Here is a 21,340-nt window from a genome sequence, read left to right as displayed (position 1 = left end):
TCGGCTCATAGGTGCGGAACCTATCTAGGGTGGTGAGGGACCCCAGGGACCAGCTGTAGGTTTAGTCAGGGGTCACCATCTCCCCCTTTCCTAGATGCAGGTGTCCTCTTCCCTTCCCTGTCGCCGCTCGCTTCGTACTTCCTCGTACCTAGCGTGACAAAGGCTGGGAAGATAAAACATGAAGGATTTGCTTCAATGTGTAACTGGATCTTGCAAATACCTGGTGATGTGCTCAGTTTTGCTCTGCTCCAATGAGTGGATCAGTAATCTATGGCTCACAGATGGGACTCCTCTGGTCTGGCTCCTCTTTTGATTAGCCGGCATGGCACAATGTCATCATTGTGACTTGAACACACAACGACAGACATCGGCTAAGCAAATGAGGAGCCACAGATGCTGGCAGGTAGGAGCTACTTCTTGGGGCTCCCATCTAGTGGCCATGGATTTCTGACCTGGCCACTGGGCCAGAGTCCTGCACATTTATTGGTTCATCTGTAGTAGATAGATGTCGGTCCTGACTTATATTCTTGGGCATGTTGGAAGGTTTGATAAAGGGTTGGACAGTTACTTAGCGCTATCTCCAAAAAGTAGCACTAGGTGGTTTTCTGTTCTTTACAAATGGTTTTCCAATGGAACATAGCCAGTAAGTCTCCATACAAAGCTGGTCTCCTTCAGATAAGTCAGTAGCCTCAAAGATGGAAATATGTTGGCCTCTTGACATAGATACAGATAAGGATTTGTTCATTTCTACATTGTGGTTTCATTTATTACATAAGTTACATCCCTATGCTGGATCCATCATAAGACAAAGATCAGTTGCGACTGATGACCACATTGACTGTCACCGCCCTCTCTCTGCATCTAGAGACTTGTGACAGAATCTGGGCCAGAGTCTCTCTGTGCTGTCTGATCTGAGACCCATCACATTAAATGTATTCCCATTCCTTTGGTGCTAAAAGGGTTAATGTCAGTTTTACTTTCCAGCAGCTTCTGACTCCTGGCCTCAGGTGTTTCCGGTTGGTGACCACTCCTTTCCCTTATATATGGTCACATCTCCCAGTAGAGGGGCCGGTTATTCTGATTCATTCTGAAATTAGGTTTCAAGGTGGAAGGAGCTGCTGGAACCCTTGTTGTGTGAAGTGGTGTAGGTTGCAGTCCTGGTGTCTGACTGCAACAGTAAAGTTGGGATTTCTCCTTTGTTATTTCCTCTGTCTGTTTTACCTTCCCTTCATGTTGTTTTAGTGCAGAGTTGGGACTAGCGATCCTCACCTGCCAGCTCACTAGCCACGGTTATTGCAGGGCTTCTTAGAATTTTAGGTATCTTGCTCAGCGACAGGTGTAGAACCTTTATAGGGCTTGCTAGGAGTGCAGGTTGCAGCTGCATGTGAGTGCAGGAGGTGTCCCATCATCTCCCTCCCTAGTGCCAGAGCCCACCATTGTTAAAGTGTCAACTGTGTACCCCTTGTTTGTTGTGGTGAAACCCCTGTTTGTTGTGTATCTGTCACGCTCCCCGTGTCCCAGCACCACTCCTTACCCACTGATCCAGCCCATGTGTTCACCAGTCATGGCTGCCGCTCCTGCTCTTGCTCCCCTGAGTCCTGTTCCTGGTCTCAGGAGTCTGACTCTGAGTATTAGCCTCATGGTTCTGTATAGGACCAGGCCGCGCCCACTCTCCTGGTCTTATAGGCCCAGCACACCTGAAGCAGGTAATGACATGGGGCTGTGCTGGGTATATAAGACTTGCCTTTCCATGTGGGCGGGGCCTGATCAACGTGTCTTGTAGCTAGTCTTATGAGCTAGGTGCTCAGGTCCCCTGGTGCCGTGTCCTGCTGACTTCTTGTCATTGCTCCTTGGTACCTATGCCTGTTTACATTACTGTCCTAAAGAACTCTGTGACTCTGGTGACCTGTTTATACTTGTCCCTGCCACGTCAGCGCTCCGGCTGCCGTGTACCCTGCCCTCCGGTGGGGTGCAAGGTCCAGTGGATCCACCTCCTGGGCCTACCAGTCTTCCCGGCCCTGACAGTATCTCGACCTTCCCCAAGTCCATACGTGACATTGACTTATCATAGGTTTATTTAGGTTCTGTTGAAATTTCTGTCGTTTTGACAAGAAAATTAGCGCAAACTCTTTTTTTTTTTTAAGGGAAAATATGAAAAAATGTGATTTTCTGATGTTGAGTATTCTGCTGATCTGAGCCGTCTTGATTTGTTGACTGCTGGTCGTCTGACATTTGACCACCTATGTTAGGACCACTTGAGCTGTCAGACACCACAGTCTGGGTTTTATAATGACATTAGGCTGATTATATTTAGTTCATTGATAAATATTTTACAAGATGATAATATAGAGCTTATGCAATAAAATATGTGTATATTTCCACCATAGTGTATACACCAGATTATGCTACCAATATCTGCTGAGTGAGGATCTGACCTCTGGGATATCAAAGGATACAGACCTAGCTTTGTATTTGGGAATTATAGCACTGTTCTTCAGTTAATAAAAGAAAGCCTTTGTTCTAGGCGCCATTGGTCGGACTGTCAATATCAGTCAACGACGGCATAGCATAGGGTTCTAGGTACAGATCCAACCAAAAGCAACAACCCAAAGTCCTTTTTGGGACAGGGGCTCTTTTTGGCAACAATCTGAACTGCAGAATATGTTGACTTGTTATTTCCAATATCAGACTCTACAGCGGGTCCCAAACCTGTAGCTCAAGAGCCACTTGTGGCGCGTGGGCTCATGTTATGGGGCAGGTTTAGCAAACAGCTATGAAGAGCTGATGGAGAATTTTGTGAATAGCCCCACACAGAAGAGCACATCGGGATGTGTGTATACAATAATGGTGGGGAGAGGGAATAAGTATAGTAACCTGGAGACAGGACGATACCGCCAGTTAGAGGAGACATGAAGCTGGGTGCAATAATGTGGGGAGGGTGCTTGATGCAAGATTACATAGGGTAGAGTGGGAACCCTTTGATGTAAGTATCCTGCCAATGCAACAAGGTTTCTGTGTGCTTTCTGGGGGAAGCTTTGCCCATCATTTCATTGGGACTGTGGGGCTCTTGGTGTCACTATTGTGTAAATTGGAGGTTTCCCATCTATTAGAGCTGAATATGGTGCTCAAGTTTAGAAAGGTTGGGGACTGTTGATCTACTGTCATCTCGATGACCACCAGTGATCCCAGTCTACTGCACTGCCCTCCACGCATAAGTGAGTCACGTCCCATTCAAGTACATTTATACCAGAGATTGGAGATTTTGTCTTTTAAGGTGGCTTTACACGCTACGAGATCGCTAAAGCGATCTCATTGGGGTTACGGAATTTGTGACGCACATCCGGCCACGTTAGCGTAGTCGTCTTTGCGTGTGACACCTATTAGCGATTTTGAATTGTTGCAAAAACGTTCAAAATCGCTAATCGGTGACATGCCCCCCTCTTCCCAATTATCGTTGCTTCTGCAGTAACGATGTTGTTCCTCGTTTCTGCGGCAGCACACATCGCTACGTGTGACACCGCAGGAACGAGGAACCTCTCCTTACCTGCGTGCCGCCAGCAATGAGGAAGGAAAGAGGTAGGCGGGATGTTTGTCCCGCTCATCTCCGCCCCTCCGCTTTGATTGGGCGGCCGCTTAGTGACGACGCTGTGACGCTGAACGAACCGCCCCCTTAGAAAGGAGGCGGTTCGCCGGTCACAGCGACGTCGCAGAGCGGGTAAGTACGTGTGACGCTGCCGTAGTGATAATGTTCGCTACAGCAGCGATCAACACATATCGGCCGTACGATGGGGGCGTGTGCTATCAAGCTCGACATCGCTAGCATCGGCTAGCGATGTCGCAGCATGTAAAGCCCGCTTTACTGTCACTTTCCCAGCTCCTTGAGAGTAGCTATTAAGATGTGATTTATTTTCCTCTGTCAGAGATTGCTCTCATCATGATTATGTCAACTACATGATGACTTCATTCAGATCACTTAGGAAATGCATTATTCACACCTTCTACTGTTGTGTGGAGATGTAATGATGACAATTTGACAAATATGTAACCTAACGTGTTCTCTAATTTAAAGAAGTTGGCCACTACTTGTTTATCGATAGGCCATGTTTAGGTAGGTCATCAATATCTGATCGGGAAGGGGGTGCACCATTCGGCACTATACATATGCAGACAGCATGTATGATTCCAAGCAGTCAGGCACGCTGTCAAACAGGATGGGGGCGCGGTCTGCCTGTAACCAATCACAGATGCCGGTACTGCCGGTGGATGGGGGAAGCAGTGCATATTCATGTGGTTAATGAGCAGCCCAGAAGTAGTGTTACAGTTGTGCGGAGACTGGTAAGCATAACGCTCCTGCAATATTCTTATTTTCTTTCTTTTTCTTTTATTTTATATTTGAATTACCCGAGTGGCAGGATCTGGATAGTTACCCACAGTTCTCTGAGAACTACGGGCTTCAGATTGGTTCATGGGTGCTAGGTTTTCTCACGCGGATCCAGACTTTTACAGTCTGGGTTATTAGAATCATGGAATCATAGAATGATAGAGTTGGAAGGGACCTCAAGGGCCATCGGGACCAACCCTCTGCGAGTGCAGGCTTTCCTAAATCATCCCAGCTATATGTTTATCCAGTTTCCGCTTTAAGATTTCCATTTATGGAGAGCTCACCACCTCCCATGGTCGCCTGTTCCCCTCCCTGACTGCCCTCAGTACCTCCGGGGGCCACCTGTTCCACTCCCTTACTGCCCTCACTACCTCCGGTGGCCGCCTGTTCCACTCTCTGACTGCCCTCACTACCTCTAGTGGTCGCTTGTTCCACTCTCTGACTTCCCTCGCTGTCAGAATGTTTTTCCTAATGTCTAATCTGAATCTCCTTCCTTTTAGTTTCATCCCATTGCTTCATGTTGTTCCTTGTGCTAATGAGAATAGGGTAGTTCCCTCTGCACTATGACTACCTTTCAGATATTTGTAGACCGCTATTAAGTCTCCTCTCAGCCTTCTCTTTTTCAAACTAAACATCCCTAGTTCTTTTAGTTCGGCCATCACTACTTGTTGTGCTTTTTTCATTTTAGAGATTGGCATATTTGTAAGTCCCACAGGTGCTACCCATGACATTTCCAGGAGGGATTTTCCGGTCGTTGATTCCTATATTATTCCCAATTACCCTTACCCGGTATCAATAATATCACGGACACTGCTTGCGACTTGGTAAAAAATGGCCACAGCAGCCCTTTATTGCCTATTGTTTACACACTAACACAAGGGGGCGCCGTCCAACGGGCGTCCCCAACATTTAACAATAGGTAATACCATAATAATAATAATACAGTACGTAATACAATACGTAACCCTGGGTAGGCCCGATCCAGAAACCACCTTCCACCACCAAAACATGATCCCTGGCCGCAACACACACCGGGCCGGAGATGAGGTATGAATCACCTACGGATCAATACCCCCCAACTTGCAGGACCCATGCCTGCAAGATCCTTGTAACCGGAGCCACTATATCCTACAAGTGACTCTCCAATCAAATAACATTATCCGTTAAACCGCCTCTGGACCAGACCTACCCCCGCCATAAGTCCGGTCCAGAAGCCATACTCCACCACCAGAACACAATCCCTGGCCGCAACACACCGACCCAGAGATACGAGGCATTAATCACCTACGGATCAATACCCCAACCTTGCAGGACCCCATGCCTGCAAGATCCCTGTAACCAAAGCCACTGTATTCCGCAAGTGACTCTTTAATCACACAAACCGTCAGAAAAACACGATCCCTGGCCGCAACACACCGACCCAGAGATATGAGGCATTAATCACCTACGGATCAATACCCCAACCTTGCAGGACCCCATGCCTGCAAGATCCCTGTAACCAAAGCCACTATATCCTACAAGTGACCCTTCAATCACACAACCGTCAGAAACACGATCCCTGGCCGCAACACACTGACCCAGAGATGGGGGCATTAATCACCTACGGATTAAAACCCCCCCAAGAAGCATCAAGTATCAACCGTGTCTCAAAACCTTACATTCCTCTTTACCTCCAACTCAATATTATCCCCGGCTGCAACCTCCAGCCCAGAGATATGAGGCATCAATCACCTACGGATCAATCCCCCATGTGCATAACAGTAACTGTGACCTCAAAAACCTTAAAGCCCGTTAGCGACTTTAATCCAACAACATCCCCGAGCTGCAACCAGCCCAGAGATAAGAGGTATTAATCACCTACGGATCAAAACCCCTATGCCTTGCAGAACCACGTGCTTGCACTGCACTTGGATCCAGAACCATGACCCCAACCAGTGACTCCTCCTGCGATTACCATTTCACCAAAATGGATCACTGACCATAACAATGGTCCCATATTTAAATGAGGTAAAAGTCACCAAAGGAGTAATACCCTTACCCAAACCAAAAACACCCGTACTTTCAATTACCTATCACCTGGGGCACTATAGCCACCTGTGACTCCCTGGCAACCATCAACTCCTTAATATATAATCCTTGGCAACAACCCTGACCCATATATAAGGCATTGATCACCAACGGAGCAATACCTCCTCCCTGCAGACAACCTTGTACCTGCAGGTCACCAGTAACCGGAGCCACTGTACCTTCCCCAGTGGCTCTCCATCCAAACACCAGTAACAATTAGAGCTCCTCTGGACCAGACCTACCCCCGCTGCTGTGACAAAGGACATAATCCCCATTATTTATGCTGACCATACACATATACATCATACACATCATATACATATACATATATTCCCACATTACCCCCATCTTATTCACCCACTTCCAAGAATCCCAAATGACAATATACATCACAATCCACAAAGAAATCTCTTTTCTTTCGGTTTTTTTTTTTTTTCGTTTTATTTTATACACGACACTTTCTCCAATCCTTTCTTTTCTCATTTTTTTTTTTTTTGTAATGGCTCTTAAAATTGAATAATTATCCATGCATATAAACACACCAATAATAACAATACACAATAGAAGGGAGGGTGGGTGGGAAGCTGTCATCCAGGAAATGCAAAAGGAGGTAATTGACTCCCACCTCCTATTATATACACCATGAAGCTCTCTCCTTTACTACCACCACACGCCACCCCCTAACCAATCACCTTCTTTTCCTCATTGCTAAACGAACCAACACTGTTTAACCCCATCAACTCCCTACCCTCCGGACTGTCATGTCGCCCCTACACCCTATGGGTTCCATGGCTTTCTTGACATTTCCAGGAGGGATTTTCCGGTCGTTGATTCCTATATTATTCCCAATTACCCTTACCCGGTATCAATAATATCACGGACACTGCTTGCGACTTGGTAAAAAATGGCCACAGCAGCCCTTTATTGCCTATTGTTTACACACTAACACAAGGGGGCGCCGTCCAACGGGCGTCCCCAACATTTAACAATAGGTAATACCATAATAATAATAATACAGTACGTAATACAATACGTAACCCTGGGTAGGCCCGATCCAGAAACCACCTTCCACCACCAAAACATGATCCCTTGCCGCAACACACACCGGGCTGGAGATGAGGTATGAATCACCTACGGATCAATACCCCCCACCTTGCAGGACCCATGCCTGCAAGATCCTTGTAACCGGAGCCACTATATCCTACAAGTGACTCTCCAATCAAATAACATTATCCGTTAAACCGCCTCTGGACCAGACCTACCCCCGCCACAGAACAGGCCACGTGACACCTTGCGTGACCTGGACCCCCACACACCCAACGTTTGCTCCCCCAACTTGCAAGCCAAACCAACCATTAAAACCTTTCCATCTATCACTTAAACTCTGAGCATCCAATATATGCACCAGCCAGCGTACCCAGTCCACCTTACTGCACCGCACTCCCCTGATCCTTGGTGGCAGGAGCCACCGGGTCCCTGTGACGGCCACTCAGGCCCACCATGCCACAAGCTCCCAAACTATACCGGAATCCACACCATGCCCCGCTGGCCTTATTATAACCAATTAAATGCAGTACCGACTGTACCATCATCCTCCCCAGTACCGACCAAAGAACCACTGTACAGTCACCCTGTACAGTCGGTCCTCCTCCTGTCTCCAGCTGAATTAAACCACCACTGGGGTTGAGATACAACAACAGGATGACACTCACACTGCTTATGCTACTGGGTCACTTCGCACCCCAAACCTAGTTCTCCCAGGAAACCGCTAAAGTGAAACCCCGCTGTAAAACGACTGCAATCCATAGCCTTGAAATTTCCCCTACAGCTGACCTTGCAGCTTCCCCAGAGCCAAATATCACTACCGGCCTCCCCTGACCGATTTATTCCGCCATCACACCCTCTGACAACAACAGAGGCTCGAGCTGTCTTCCCCAGAAAATCCCAAAATCTTCCCACATACTCAACTACCACACTAATGGACCTTCTTCATCCGAAATCAGGCCCACTTAATTTCAACGAGGCCCACACAGCCTAACGGAACCATGCTCCACCCCAAAATTAACACAGCCTCAAAAAACAAAACAACCGCAACCATCGCCCTGTACCCCTTACTGAGGCGAAGATATTGAAGCATTACCTTCAATCCCAAGGTCCCCAACAACACCTCCAACCATAATGCATATTCCGCTTGCCTCCGCAAACTGGACCACGACAAGCTCCCTGTACTACAATGCCCACCGGAAAATTGCAGCCACACCACTGGCCCGGTTGACTCCATATGCAACTATGGGGATCAGGAGACACAACTTTACCAAACACCATGTCCGGGCCTTTCGATCTCAAGGAAAACCTTGTGACACGCAACCCCCTTTGAGCTCTCATATTACACCCCAAGATAAATTAAAACCTTGGCCACACCATAGTATCCGCTCAAAGCCGACCACCGAGGGGCGTACCACTATTTTCCCATAACGCACAACTGCACCTTCAAACCAAATACCTTCGTGCCGTGAGACCGGAGCACCACGACTCCCTAAGCAAACCCTTACCCAGATGCCCATACCTACCACCGGGCCAAGCATTCCTTTTTTTTTTAAATTGTATATGAATATTAAATAGACTCCACCAGCCCACAGATGCCAGGAGTCCACCCATGCAAAACACCCAATAATACCAGATGGCCCTAAGCTATCCGACTTACACTCTATGCACCACAAGTACTTAATCCTCTAGTCCAAACCATAACTCGCATAGTCCCCACCCGTAATCACGGCTGTCCGAAAAACTCCATTATCCCGTCCGCAGCCCACCATTGCTGATTAACCGAGTTCACCCACAGCAGCCCAAAGCTGCCCAGCACCTACATTGACACCAATTCAGTCACGCTGGACTCAACATTCCTCCCAGCACCAACCTCCACAATGGGATAACATGCTGACTAGCCACAAATTAACCCCATGTTACCATTGATGCGGTTGCAAACCTACAAGCCCATTACAGCAACCAACACTTCACCTTCTCCTACATTTCCGCTCTCCTTTATTCACTTATCCACAGCAACACTCGCACCATACCGGGGCCCCGCACCTACACATCACTCACAAAAACCCCCTGAAAACTCCTCGCACACACCGTACCGCGGGACCCCTCTCCCCTTTACCTTACCCACCATAATTCATCCAATAAGAACCACCATGCATCAGAAGATTAATAATGAAACACCCCAGCAAACCTTCAATAACTGCGCCGTCTCACCCGCTCACATGTGCCGCAATCATCAGCCCCCTTAACCAAGTCTCACAAGACCTAAACTGCGGTAAACGCCGAACCTCGCCATCCCCAACCTGCAACTGTAACCACCGGACCTGACGCCACCTGCACCCTCACGGCCCCGCTGCCATGAGACCACCCCGTCCGTAACTCTGCCCCTGGCCTCCAGAACATGAACCCACACCCCCCGGGGACCACGGCACCAACCGACCTATAAACTAACCACATGCTCCAAACCCCCCCAGCTGCTACCCATATCTCCAGACACTACTCCACTACAGCGACTGTCCCCCCACCACTACAAAAAGGCTGAAACTTAAATTGATTACCGCGCCAGGCTGCCTCCAGAGGACGCCCTCAGATCAGCCGTCACCGTCCTTTTCGCCAGTCGTCCGTCGCTGATCCCGGGACAGTCCCTCAAGCTGCAGGCACCGAATGCCCGCCGGGTTCGCCCCCTGACGCCAGGAGCACCGTGTCCACATGCCCTGTTTGGGCCAATTGTCGCCTCCACAATGCTGGGCGCTCCCCTCCTGGGGGAAGCCGCTACTGATGAGAGCTGCACCCTTGTCCCAATGCCTGCTCCAGGATAGACAGCAGGCCTCCTGTCTCCTCCTCGTCGCCACCTGCTGCGCCCAGTCCTCCGGTCCCGATGATCCAGCCACACAGGGGAGGTGACCCTGCAGGCGCCTCCTGTCTCCTCCTCGCCGCCGCCTACTGCGCCCAATCTTCCGGTCCCGATAATCCAGCCACACAGATGAGGTGACCCTGCAGGCGCCTCCTGTCTCCTCCTCGCCGCCGCCTGCTGCGCCCAGTCCTCCGGTCCCGATAATCCAGCCACACAGGTGAGGTGACCCTGTAGGCAGCCGTCCTCCGCCCCCCCCGCGGAGGGAGGGGGGGGGTGTTGTCCATCCACTGCCGCTGGGCGCGCTCCCTGCCAGGAGCGGCCGCATCGCTCAAAAAATCCAGCCTGAGGCCTCACACCGGAAGTAGGCCCCCGGGCTGGACACACCCCCTTTTCGGCTGTCGCGGCCCTGCAGGAGATTCCTCCCGACAGCCAGAGCAGGCGCTGCAAGCTACCGCTGCCCACCCAGCTGCGGAGGGTCCCCACGGGAGTGGGGGCTCTCACGTTGTCCTCCTCACCCCCACCTTCCCCAAAAGACCCCGGCGAGTCCTGAAACTGCCAGCACTGCAGCAAAGGGGGGGGGGGGGAAGGTGCCGAGGAGACACCCAGGCAGCCTGGGTGTGGGACTGCACTGCCTGGGCGCCCTGCACCGCCATGCTGACCAGATCTGAGGATTCCTCAGGACATCATGATAGAGGTTCCCCAGCCCGTCAAAGCTGCAGTTCTGCGATGTCCAGATCCATCAGGCTGGATGTCATGATGGAGATTCCCCAGCCCGTCCAAGCTGTCATCCAGGAAATGCAAGAGGAGGTAATTGACTCCCACCTCCTATTATATACACCATGAAGCTCTCTCCTTTACTACCACCACACGCCACCCCCTAACCAATCACCTTCTTTTCCTCATTGCTAAACGAACCAACACTGTTTAACCCCATCAACTCCCTACCCTCCGGGCTGTCATGTCGCCCCTACACCCTATGGGTTCCATGGCTTTCTCATCTGTCAGACATTTGTTTTCTATCTTGCAGATATGCCAAAAATGTCTAAGATGGAAATAACCCTTTAATATAAAAATTTTGACAAGTTGTGTTGGCACACTTGTGAAGCCCCACAAGTATCGTATCGGTGCATACCTTCAGGGACTCCACGTAGCTGGTGCTGGTCACAGGTAGGAGATCTTCTTCTAGTCGTGACGCCACTCTCAGATTTGCGGTCAGTGGGGACCGCCACTGCAGGTTAGGGGACGCCTGGGGCTGATGGTGGGTGCAGTCAGATGTAGTAGCCTCCTGAGAGTGAGGCAAGCCCCAGGGCCCTGTGTAAAGCTGTAGAACTACAAGGCGCAGAAGAACCACACAGGCAGGATGTCTTTTAGGGTTTTTACTCACATTCGATGGCAGGGTGAGTAACCCGGGCGTAGCTGGGATGATCCAGGTGGGAACCAGGTATCCTTCCGGCTGACTTTATGAGGGTGACTACTGACTCGCCTTCCTTAGCCCTTGGTGGTTTGGGGTAACCCCGACTTTTAGTCCCTATGGGGGTCACCCAGGGAAGATGCTCCAAGCCTCTCTCCCCTTCTTGTTTTGCCGTGTGCTTGTTCCCTGGACCAGGCCACTCCAGCCTCTTGCCTCCTATGACCTATGGGCCCTCACTGCGGTTACGTGGCTGCGGCTTTTGTAGTGTTGTGGTGTGGGCTGTAAGAGCCCCACACCGGCAGGTTTAGCAGGGAAAGGTGAATCTATCCTCGCTTCGGGATCTGCCGCCCGGTTGGGCCTGGTGCTCTCTAGCAGTCTCCTTACTTCCCACTCCGTGCACTCTCTAGCTGAAGCTGGCTTTCAGGCAGCACTCCTAGTTGACCGTTCTCCCCCGTCTGTAGTCACTGCGCGGGCGCTGTTAGACAGCAACAGCCCCACAGGTCTGCTCTTCACTGAGCCCTACGGAGTTCTCTGACTAACTGACTCACTGCTCCTCCTCTCCTGTTCTTGCCTACGCCACCTAGCAACCAGACTCTCTACCACACCCCTTGAGAGGAGATGGAGGCTTTTGACCCCCTCCACTATTCCAGTGAAGGTGAAGGCCATACCCCCTCCTGGGTTCCCCAGGGGTCCTCTCTTAGGTACATGTGTGAGACCTGATCACTATGCGCCTGTGTTCCACACCCCTGTCAGCCTTCTGGATTACCTGTATTGTACTGTCCCCAGCATGGGTGCAGTACTCAGTGGTGCCTGACCAGGTCAGGGGCGCCACATTCCCCCTTAGTTATCACCAGCACGTCCTCGGGCTGCAAGACAACATTTTAAAATGCATAAAACATTAAAACATGGTAAAACTTTTAAAACCACCAGGTATCATACATCACCACCCTCCACCCACAAGTCCGTTAACCCACCCAAAACCCTCTCAGGAGGCAGGTCACCGGTCTCTTTTGGTAACCAGGTCTGGGCCATCAGCTTCCCCAGACCTTTCCTCCAATCTGCCTCTCCCGTTGGCCGCGCCTTCAGCCACTTCTGGCAGGATGTAGAGGCGGCTTTCAGGGTCTGGTGGTTTCAGGGTATACCTGGCCTGGTGGATCCGCGCCTTCAGCCTCTTCTGGCAGGATGTCGAGGCGGCCTCCACAGTTGGTGCTGACCAGGTACCCTCTTTGTGGTGGAGAGCCAGGCCCCATAAACAGGCATGCTCTCTGGTCGCAGGTGAGCCAAGGCCCTTTTCTACGGACGGGCCCCCCTGGTTGCAGACGAGCCAAGCCCCTAAACAGGCTGACTCTGGTGGTGGTGCCACTGGTGTAACTATTTACACTGCGAGAGTTTGTGGCTATAGCAAGTTCATAGCCTTAAAGTTTGTTTCTCACAATAGTTTTTGTGGGCACATGCTTAAACAATAACGTTGCAAACTTTTCAACTTGTCAAACTGGTCAAAACTTTCGGTACTTCTTTCTTTACTTTACTCCTCTGTACCAGGGCTTGGGCCTGTTGGGCTGCGGCACCTGCTGCTTTCTTGCTCCTTGTCATCCTCTGAGGTAGTTTCATCTGTAGGCTCATTGTCTTTTCTTTCTAGATCTTCATCTGTTTCCTTCTCTGCATCTGTTTCTTTATCTCTGTCTTTTCTTTCTTCTTTGGGACATGGTGCTACATCTAAGGCATAATAGCCCCTTTCTCCTTGATGTAAAGTGAGTTCTACCAAATCTCCAACTTTCAAATTTCTTCCAGGATGTCCTCTGGGTAGATGGGCTCTGACGTCTCGTCTGTTAACAAAAACGCCCTCTTTCATGCCAGGCACAACAATAAAGCCGTATCCGCTCTTCAAATTAAAGTCCTCTACAATTCCTCTACAAAGCGGTCCTCGGACCTGGGCTTTAGACCTTCTCAGGGATCTCTTTTCTTGTAGGTCTCTGGCTGTAATTTCTCTCTGCTCTGGGGATTGTGGTGCTGGAGCAACCTGCGTTCTGCTGCGCCGTGTCTTGCGGGCTGGATTCATACCTGTGGGCTCCCAGGTGAGGTCTTTGGGTTGATCTTCATCTGCTGACGGTGTCAAGTCTTCCTCCTCCCAGCGGGAATAGGGCAGCATCTCCGGCTCTGAGCATGGATCTACTCCTGATGGTTCTGGAGTCAGCTCCTCCGCTTCCTGGCCTCCTCTCCCCCTTAGTTCTTCCTGGCACTCCTTTGGTGGCAGTGCTGGGGATGGACTCTCTTCAGCTGGCCCAGGCGGTGGACTCTTTGGTGCAGCTGCAGGGGTTGCCGGCATCCTCTTTGGGGTGTGCGGAGGGAGCATGTACCGCTCCACCATCTCCCGTGGGAACTTAGCTTCCAGGTCGGCTTTTAGCTGCCAGTATGCAGAGTCCTCTCCCAGCGTGGGCTTCCTATCAGGGACCTCCGTGGACTGGGGAGCGGTGTCAGCTCTGGCCTTGCAGACCGGGATAAATGGCTGTACCTGCTGGTCTTGGCGGGCCGCGCCTGGCATGGCGGCGGCCTGGTCTGTGCGGGCCGAGCCTGTCATGGCGGCGGCCTGGTCTTGGCGGGCCGCGCCTGGCATGGCGGCGGCCTGGATCGGCGTCGCTGTTGCGGTCTGACTTGGCGTCGCGGCCTTGATGGGGTCTGTGCTGGCCGAGCCGGGCGTCGCTGCGGTGATCGGGGCTTGGCGGGCCGCACCCGGCGGGGCTGCGGCCTGGTTCAGCATATCACTTGCGGCGCGGACGAGCGTCGCTGCTGCGTTGGGGTCTTGGCGGACCGGGTTCAGCAGGGTGGCAGCCTGGGTCAGCGTCACACCTGCAGCACGGATGAGCACTGCCGTGGTAGTCGGAGCCCTGCGGGACAGGCGGGGCATCGCTGCAGCGGCCTGGGCTTGGCGGGCCGCACCTAGCGTGGCTGCGGCCTCACTCAGCGTCGCCGCACCGGGCGCCTCCTCTGGGACCGCGGTCGTAGCAGCAAGGGTCGGGGCTCTTGTTCTAGCCGGGGCAACACCGGACTCACCCAGCGGTGGCAGCATCGGGGTCTGAGTCGTCGTCGCCGCTCGATCCGGCAGGCTCCGCGCGGCTCTCTCCTCATAGGTCCGGACCGCTGCAGCCATCTCTAGAAGCTCCTTGCGTTCCTCATAGAGCCGTCGCATAATCCTGGCCTCCAGCTGATCACAGAAGAGGGCAAGCTCCCGGCACCACCAGGCAGCAGAGCCTGGTTCTGGGTATCCGCGTCTGGATTCCATTTCTGCTCTCTGCAGCAGCAGGTTTGTGGCTTCCCTTCTCTCTCGCCGTTTCTGGACGCTTCCACTCTCATAGCTGGCAAGGTCAGAACTCTGCAGGGGATCTCTGGGTAGCCACACCTCTTCGTGGGCGGTAACTTCTTCCAGCGCGGGCTGCTGTTGTTTTTCAGCGCGCTTTTCATGGTGGCAATATGGCGGCGCTTCCAACTTTTCAAGCGGACCGCCCAGGCACATGGTCACCTGTCTGAACAGGTCTAGTCCTTATCCTGTTCGTGACGCCAGATGTGAAGCCCCACAAGTATCGTATCGGTGCATACCTTCAGGGACTCCACGTAGCTGGTGCTGGTCACAGGTAGGAGATCTTCTTCTAGTCGTGACGCCACTCTCAGATTTGCGGTCAGTGGGGACCGCCACTGCAGGTTAGGGGACGCCTGGGGCTGATGGTGGGTGCAGTCAGATGTAGTAGCCTCCTGAGAGTGAGGCAAGCCCCAGGGCCCTGTGTAAAGCTGTAGAACTACAAGGCGCAGAAGAACCACACAGGCAGGATGTCTTTTAGGGTTTTTACTCACATTCGATGGCAGGGTGAGTAACCCGGGCGTAGCTGGGATGATCCGGGTGGGAACCAGGTATCCTTCCGGCTGACTTTATGAGGGTGACTACTGACTCGCCTTCCTTAGCCCTTGGTGGTTTGGGGTAACCCCGACTTTTAGTCCCTATGGGGGTCACCCAGGGAAGATGCTCCAAGCCTCTCTCCCCTTCTTGTTTTGCCGTGTGCTTGTTCCCTGGACCAGGCCACTCCAGCCTCTTGCCTCCTATGACCTATGGGCCCTCACTGCGGTTACGTGGCTGCGGCTTTTGTAGTGTTGTGGTGTGGGCTGTAAGAGCCCCACACCGGCAGGTTTAGCAGGGAAAGGTGAATCTATCCTCGCTTCGGGATCTGCCGCCCGGTTGGGCCTGGTGCTCTCTAGCAGTCTCCTTACTTCCCACTCCGTGCACTCTCTAGCTGAAGCTGGCTTTCAGGCAGCACTCCTAGTTGACCGTTCTCCCCCGTCTGTAGTCACTGCGCGGGCGCTGTTAGACAGCAACAGCCCCACAGGTCTGCTCTTCACTGAGCCCTACGGAGTTCTCTGACTAACTGACTCACTGCTCCTCCTCTCCTGTTCTTGCCTACGCCACCTAGCAACCAGACTCTCTACCACACCCCTTGAGAGGAGATGGAGGCTTTTGACCCCCTCCACTATTCCAGTGAAGGTGAAGGCCATACCCCCTCCTGGGTTCCCCAGGGGTCCTCTCTTAGGTACATGTGTGAGACCTGATCACTATGCGCCTGTGTTCCACACCCCTGTCAGCCTTCTGGATTACCTGTATTGTACTGTCCCCAGCATGGGTGCAGTACTCAGTGGTGCCTGACCAGGTCAGGGGCGCCACACACTCTTATTTAAAAATCTGTCTTATGTTTCAGGTAAGGAGAACTTTAGAGGAGTTTCCTAAATTCTACAAGGTATCAACAATCCACAGGGATAAATACTAGATTTGGGAGGGTCCTAGTGTTGAGATCAGGGATCTTTGAGGGGCTCAGTACTGAGACCTCTAGTAGTTATCCCATATCCTAGGCAGGCGATAACTTGCAGCAACTGGCCTGCCTATTTACATTTTTTATAAATATTGAATATTACGTAACTCATTTAATTAGATAAATGTGACCCGGTGTATGATTCTTAAAGGGTTTGTCCACAACTTTTATATTAATGACCTATTCCCAGAATCGTGGGGTGTGACACCGGGATTTCAGACAATCAATTGTATATTCTTTTGTGGTGGCCCAAAGTTAATGTCAATAGTGTACAGAACACAAAGCCACAGCTCCATACACTGTTTAGTGACCGCTGCTGGGTACTGCAGGTCAGATCTTATTAAAAAGAATAGCAGCTACTGCAGCACCCGGCAGTGGCTGCTACACGGTGTATGGGCCCATCGCCCTCCTTATCCATGGTCAGATGCATCTTAAATCACCAGTCCACGGTAGACCCCTGGTGGCTTCTCCCTGCTCCACTCCACTGGACTGTCCATTAGTGATGAGTGAGCCCTACCATACTTGGGTGCTCGGTACTTGTAACCAATAGTTGGATGCTCTGATAACCTTGACTCGTGAACCCGAATATAATGGAAGTCAAGGGGGACTCAAGCATGTTTCCCTAAGATCTCCCAGAAAAGTGGTGGAGTTTCCCATTGACTTCCATCCAAGTGTCTGACTGCTCATTCTGAGTACCGAGCACCCGAGCATGGTACTGGGTGCTCATCACTATTGCCTATATAAAAACAAGCCGCCTGACCCCGGCTTGGCATCGTGTCTGGATGTTATTTCGTATAGCTTGTACAGGATTGCCGGTCTCTAATTCATGATGCATCAAGCTACTGGCATATTCCCTTTAAAGTCATTAAAAGAGGAAATATTTCCCCTTTCCGATAATAAGAATTGAATTCTTCCGATAGATATCTGCATTTATGTAACACCTGCTCCAGAAAGATATATGTTAGTTATTGTCGGGCTCGTCTCTGCTGTGTAAGATAAATATTTCCTAACGTTTATCTGAAATTACAGCTTTCTTATTGTCTGTTCAGAAGAGATTTTTTATTTTTGCTCTTTGTATTTACTTTTTCAAACTTAGAGCATGATGCAGATATCTCCTTTTATTAATATATGGATTTTCTTCAGTTTTAGACATTCAAATTAAACATTTGAATGTCTTAAATAACATGGGAAAAAAAACTTTCTATAAAGTTATATAAAGACTATTATACTGTATATTATCCTACACCCACCAGAGAAAAAGGACCAGGCCATGATCCTACGTAGTGTAAACTCTGAATATCTCCCATTGGGGTTAATCTGCAGGTTAATAGTATTCTGAACCTGTCCGGCGCCTGAACATTAAACCCTGCTGCCGGGAGGAAATTAGCTTTAATCCTCCCAGCAGCATTCTTATATCAGTCACGGGGACAGCACCGGTGCGGGTTCAGTCACCGGACTGTGTATGGAAAGTGGCAACTGAAACCACACCAGCCGCATTGTCACTGTCAGTCAGTGCGGTGGGTCATATTACAGCCGCCTCTTTCCATATGAGAGCGGTGACTGACGTCAACGCCACCCCCATTACTGAAACCGGAATGCTGCCAGGATGTCATGGGGTATGTAGCAATGGAAGCGGGGCTCTTGAGCTGACCCTAAGACTGGGGCTCCTGCGCTGTCCTTTATCTCGAAGGTATTCTCACACAGGAACACACAGACAGACAAAGAGACATACAGAGACAGAGATACAGAGACAGAGACGTACACACAGAGAAAGAGACACACACAGAGACACACACAGGGACACACAGACAGACACAGAGACAGAGATACAGAGACAGAGAGACACACACAGAGACAGAGACCCACACACAAACAGAGACACACACAGACAGAGACACACACACAGGGACACACAGACAGACACAGAGACAGACACAGAGACACACACAGAGACACACACACAGAGACAGAGAGACACACACAGAGACACACACAGAGACACACACACACAAACAGAGACACACAGTGACAGAGACACAGACAGAGACACACAGACAGAGACACACATACACATAGAAACAGAGGCACAGAGAGAGAGAGAGAGAGACACACAGGGACACACACACAAAGACACACACAGAGACACACACAGAGACAGACACACACAGAGTCATAGACAAACAGAGACAGAAACACACAGAGATAGAAACACACAGACACACAGATAGACAGACAGAGAGATAGAGTGAGAGAGACTGAGAGACACTTAGTTACTATCCCAGGCAACGCCAGGTACTACAGCTAGTATGTTATATTTTCCTGTGGGCTGCAGGATCCTGTGTTCAGGGATGTGAGGGTTAACACCTAGCTAGCTAGGGAGAGGAAGGAGCATTAGAGTCAGGAGAAGAGAAAGGAGCATTAAAGGCAGGAAGAGAGGAAGGAGCATTAGAGTTGTCGCGGGCGGAGGAGGGGACGCCGCGCCTTCCCTACTGCTCGGGTCCGGCTGCCGCGGCTGCTGCGGCCTGCCGCTGCTCGGTGGCTCGAGCGATGGTCCGGATCCCGGGGACTCGAGCGGCGCTCCTCGTCCGTGAGTGAAAAGGGGATTGGGTTGTTGGGATAGTGTATTGTCCGTGACGCCACCCACGGTTGTGGTGATTTGTTAACACCACCGCTGCTCTGTATGGGGAGCCCGGGAGTGATGGTGTGGAGCAGCCAGTTGTTGATGTGCCCCTCCGTGGGTAGGGGTTGTGGTGCTCCCGGGGCCCGATGATGGGATTGGAATGGTGGACAGGCGGGTATGGGGCCTGTGGAGGTACAGGGGCGCAGGGGCAGCGCTGTGCCGCACGGCACGGAGGTACTCACTCAGCCAGTAACCACGACACAGTTCTCGGTAAACAAACGGCTGGTTGGACGGGTCCCTCGGACGGTTCACGGTGCTGCGGTTCCCTGCAGTTAGCTGTGACGGTCTCTTCCCTGCACCTCTGAAATGTCTCTTTGGTAGCGATGGGTCCCCACCGGTTACCCGCTCCCCGGCTTCAATCTGGGCCGGAGGAGCCTCTCTCTTGCCCGCAGGCGCTGGCCCTGGGAAACTGGTGCCTTGGCGGTGGCGGTGTCTCCCCTCAATGGTCGGACTGTTGCCTTCAATCGGGACTTAGTTGTTAGGAGACAGACATCCCCTTCACTGACAGATTTGGCAAATTATGGCGACTCCTAGCCTTGCCGGGATCCAAAAGGCCCCTGCCCTGGTGCTGACTGTCCTTTGTATACTGCTCCAGACCGCCAGGCCACTACCCGTCCGCGGTCCTTCCAGCAACCTCCAGACAGTCCCACTGCAGACTATCACCGCCGTCTGCTGACCTTGCTGTCACTGTCCAGGCACCCAGCCACGGACCAACTTCAGGCTTTACTACTGTTTCTTTCCTTTTCACTTCAGCTTCTCCTACAAGCTCCTCTAACACTTCACTTCCTTCACTTGACTTTACTCCTTCCACTTTCTCCTCCAAACTCTATCTTGCTTCCTCTCACTTCCTCTCCCTTTTCTTATCTGCCTGGTTCTTCCCGCCTCCAGGGCTGTGTACTCCTCGGTGGGCGGAGCCAACCGCCTGGCCCACCCCCTGGTGTGGACATCAGCCCCTGGAGGAAGGCAACAAGGATTTTAGGTTAGCTGTTGTACCTGCAGGGAATGTGGGGTGCGTGTGTTGTTGTGACCTGTGACCCCTGGCTTGCCCAGGGCGTCACAGAGTCAGGAGGAGAGAAAGGAGCATTAGAGGCAGGAGGAGAGGAAGGAGCATTTGAGTCAGGAGGAGAGGAAGCTCCTGGTGTAGGGGTCAGTGTGTAGAGTACTGGTGAAGGAAGGAGTTGTTCTGGTGAAGCTGGTGTGGTGTGAGACACATTGCACAGAAACAGCAAGAAACCGTTAAAAGGAACCTGTTGCAGCAACACTGGTCACATTAGCAGACAAGCTGGAAGAGAGCAAAGAAATGTAAGAAACCAAGAATGTAGTGAGTCCATTGTATACCAGTGGGGGCGCACTGGTGAAGTGAGGGTGCTGCTGTGGCGCCCTGGACTTGCCAGGTCGTCACAGGTACTACAACACACACACCCACCCTGACACAGGCACATCAGCCCGACACAAAATCCTTGTTGCCTCTCTCGAGGGGCTGATGTCCACACCAGGTGGGGTGGAGCCAGGCGGTTGGCCCACCCACTGAGGAGTTCACAGTCCTGGAGGCGGGAAAGGAAGAGAGTTAAGTTAGGGAAGTGGAAGTAAATAGTGAGAAGGAGCAAACTGACCGTGTCCGGGTGTGTGGCACAGGCACAAAAAGCAAGGTTGGCAGACGGTGGTGGCCGTCTGCAGGAGAGGCGAATCAACGCGTAACCGCAGGACCGGGGACGGATGGTGGCCCGCCGGTACCGAACCGGGGAGCGAAGTGAAGCCAGCACACACAGGCAGGGCCTGCGGACCCCGACCAGGCTTGGAGTCGCCATTAGAGGTCAAATCCGTCAGTGACCGGAACCCCAGGGGTTTCCTAACAGCCAAGACCCGATTGAAGGCAACCGTCCGACTAACAAAAGGAAATACAGCTACCGCCACAGCTAGAGTTCCAAGGGCCAGAGCCTGCGGGCAAAAGGGCTCCTCAGGCACATATACACGCTGGGGAGTGGGTTACCGGTGGGAATCCATCGGGACCGAACATACACAAAGATGCAGGGGAAGGCAGCCACCACCAACC

This window comes from Anomaloglossus baeobatrachus, chromosome 7 (assembly GCF_048569485.1).
Source record: "Anomaloglossus baeobatrachus isolate aAnoBae1 chromosome 7, aAnoBae1.hap1, whole genome shotgun sequence".
NCBI lineage: Eukaryota > Metazoa > Chordata > Amphibia > Anura > Aromobatidae > Anomaloglossus > Anomaloglossus baeobatrachus.
Note: the sequence above shows the minus strand (reverse complement) of the source record.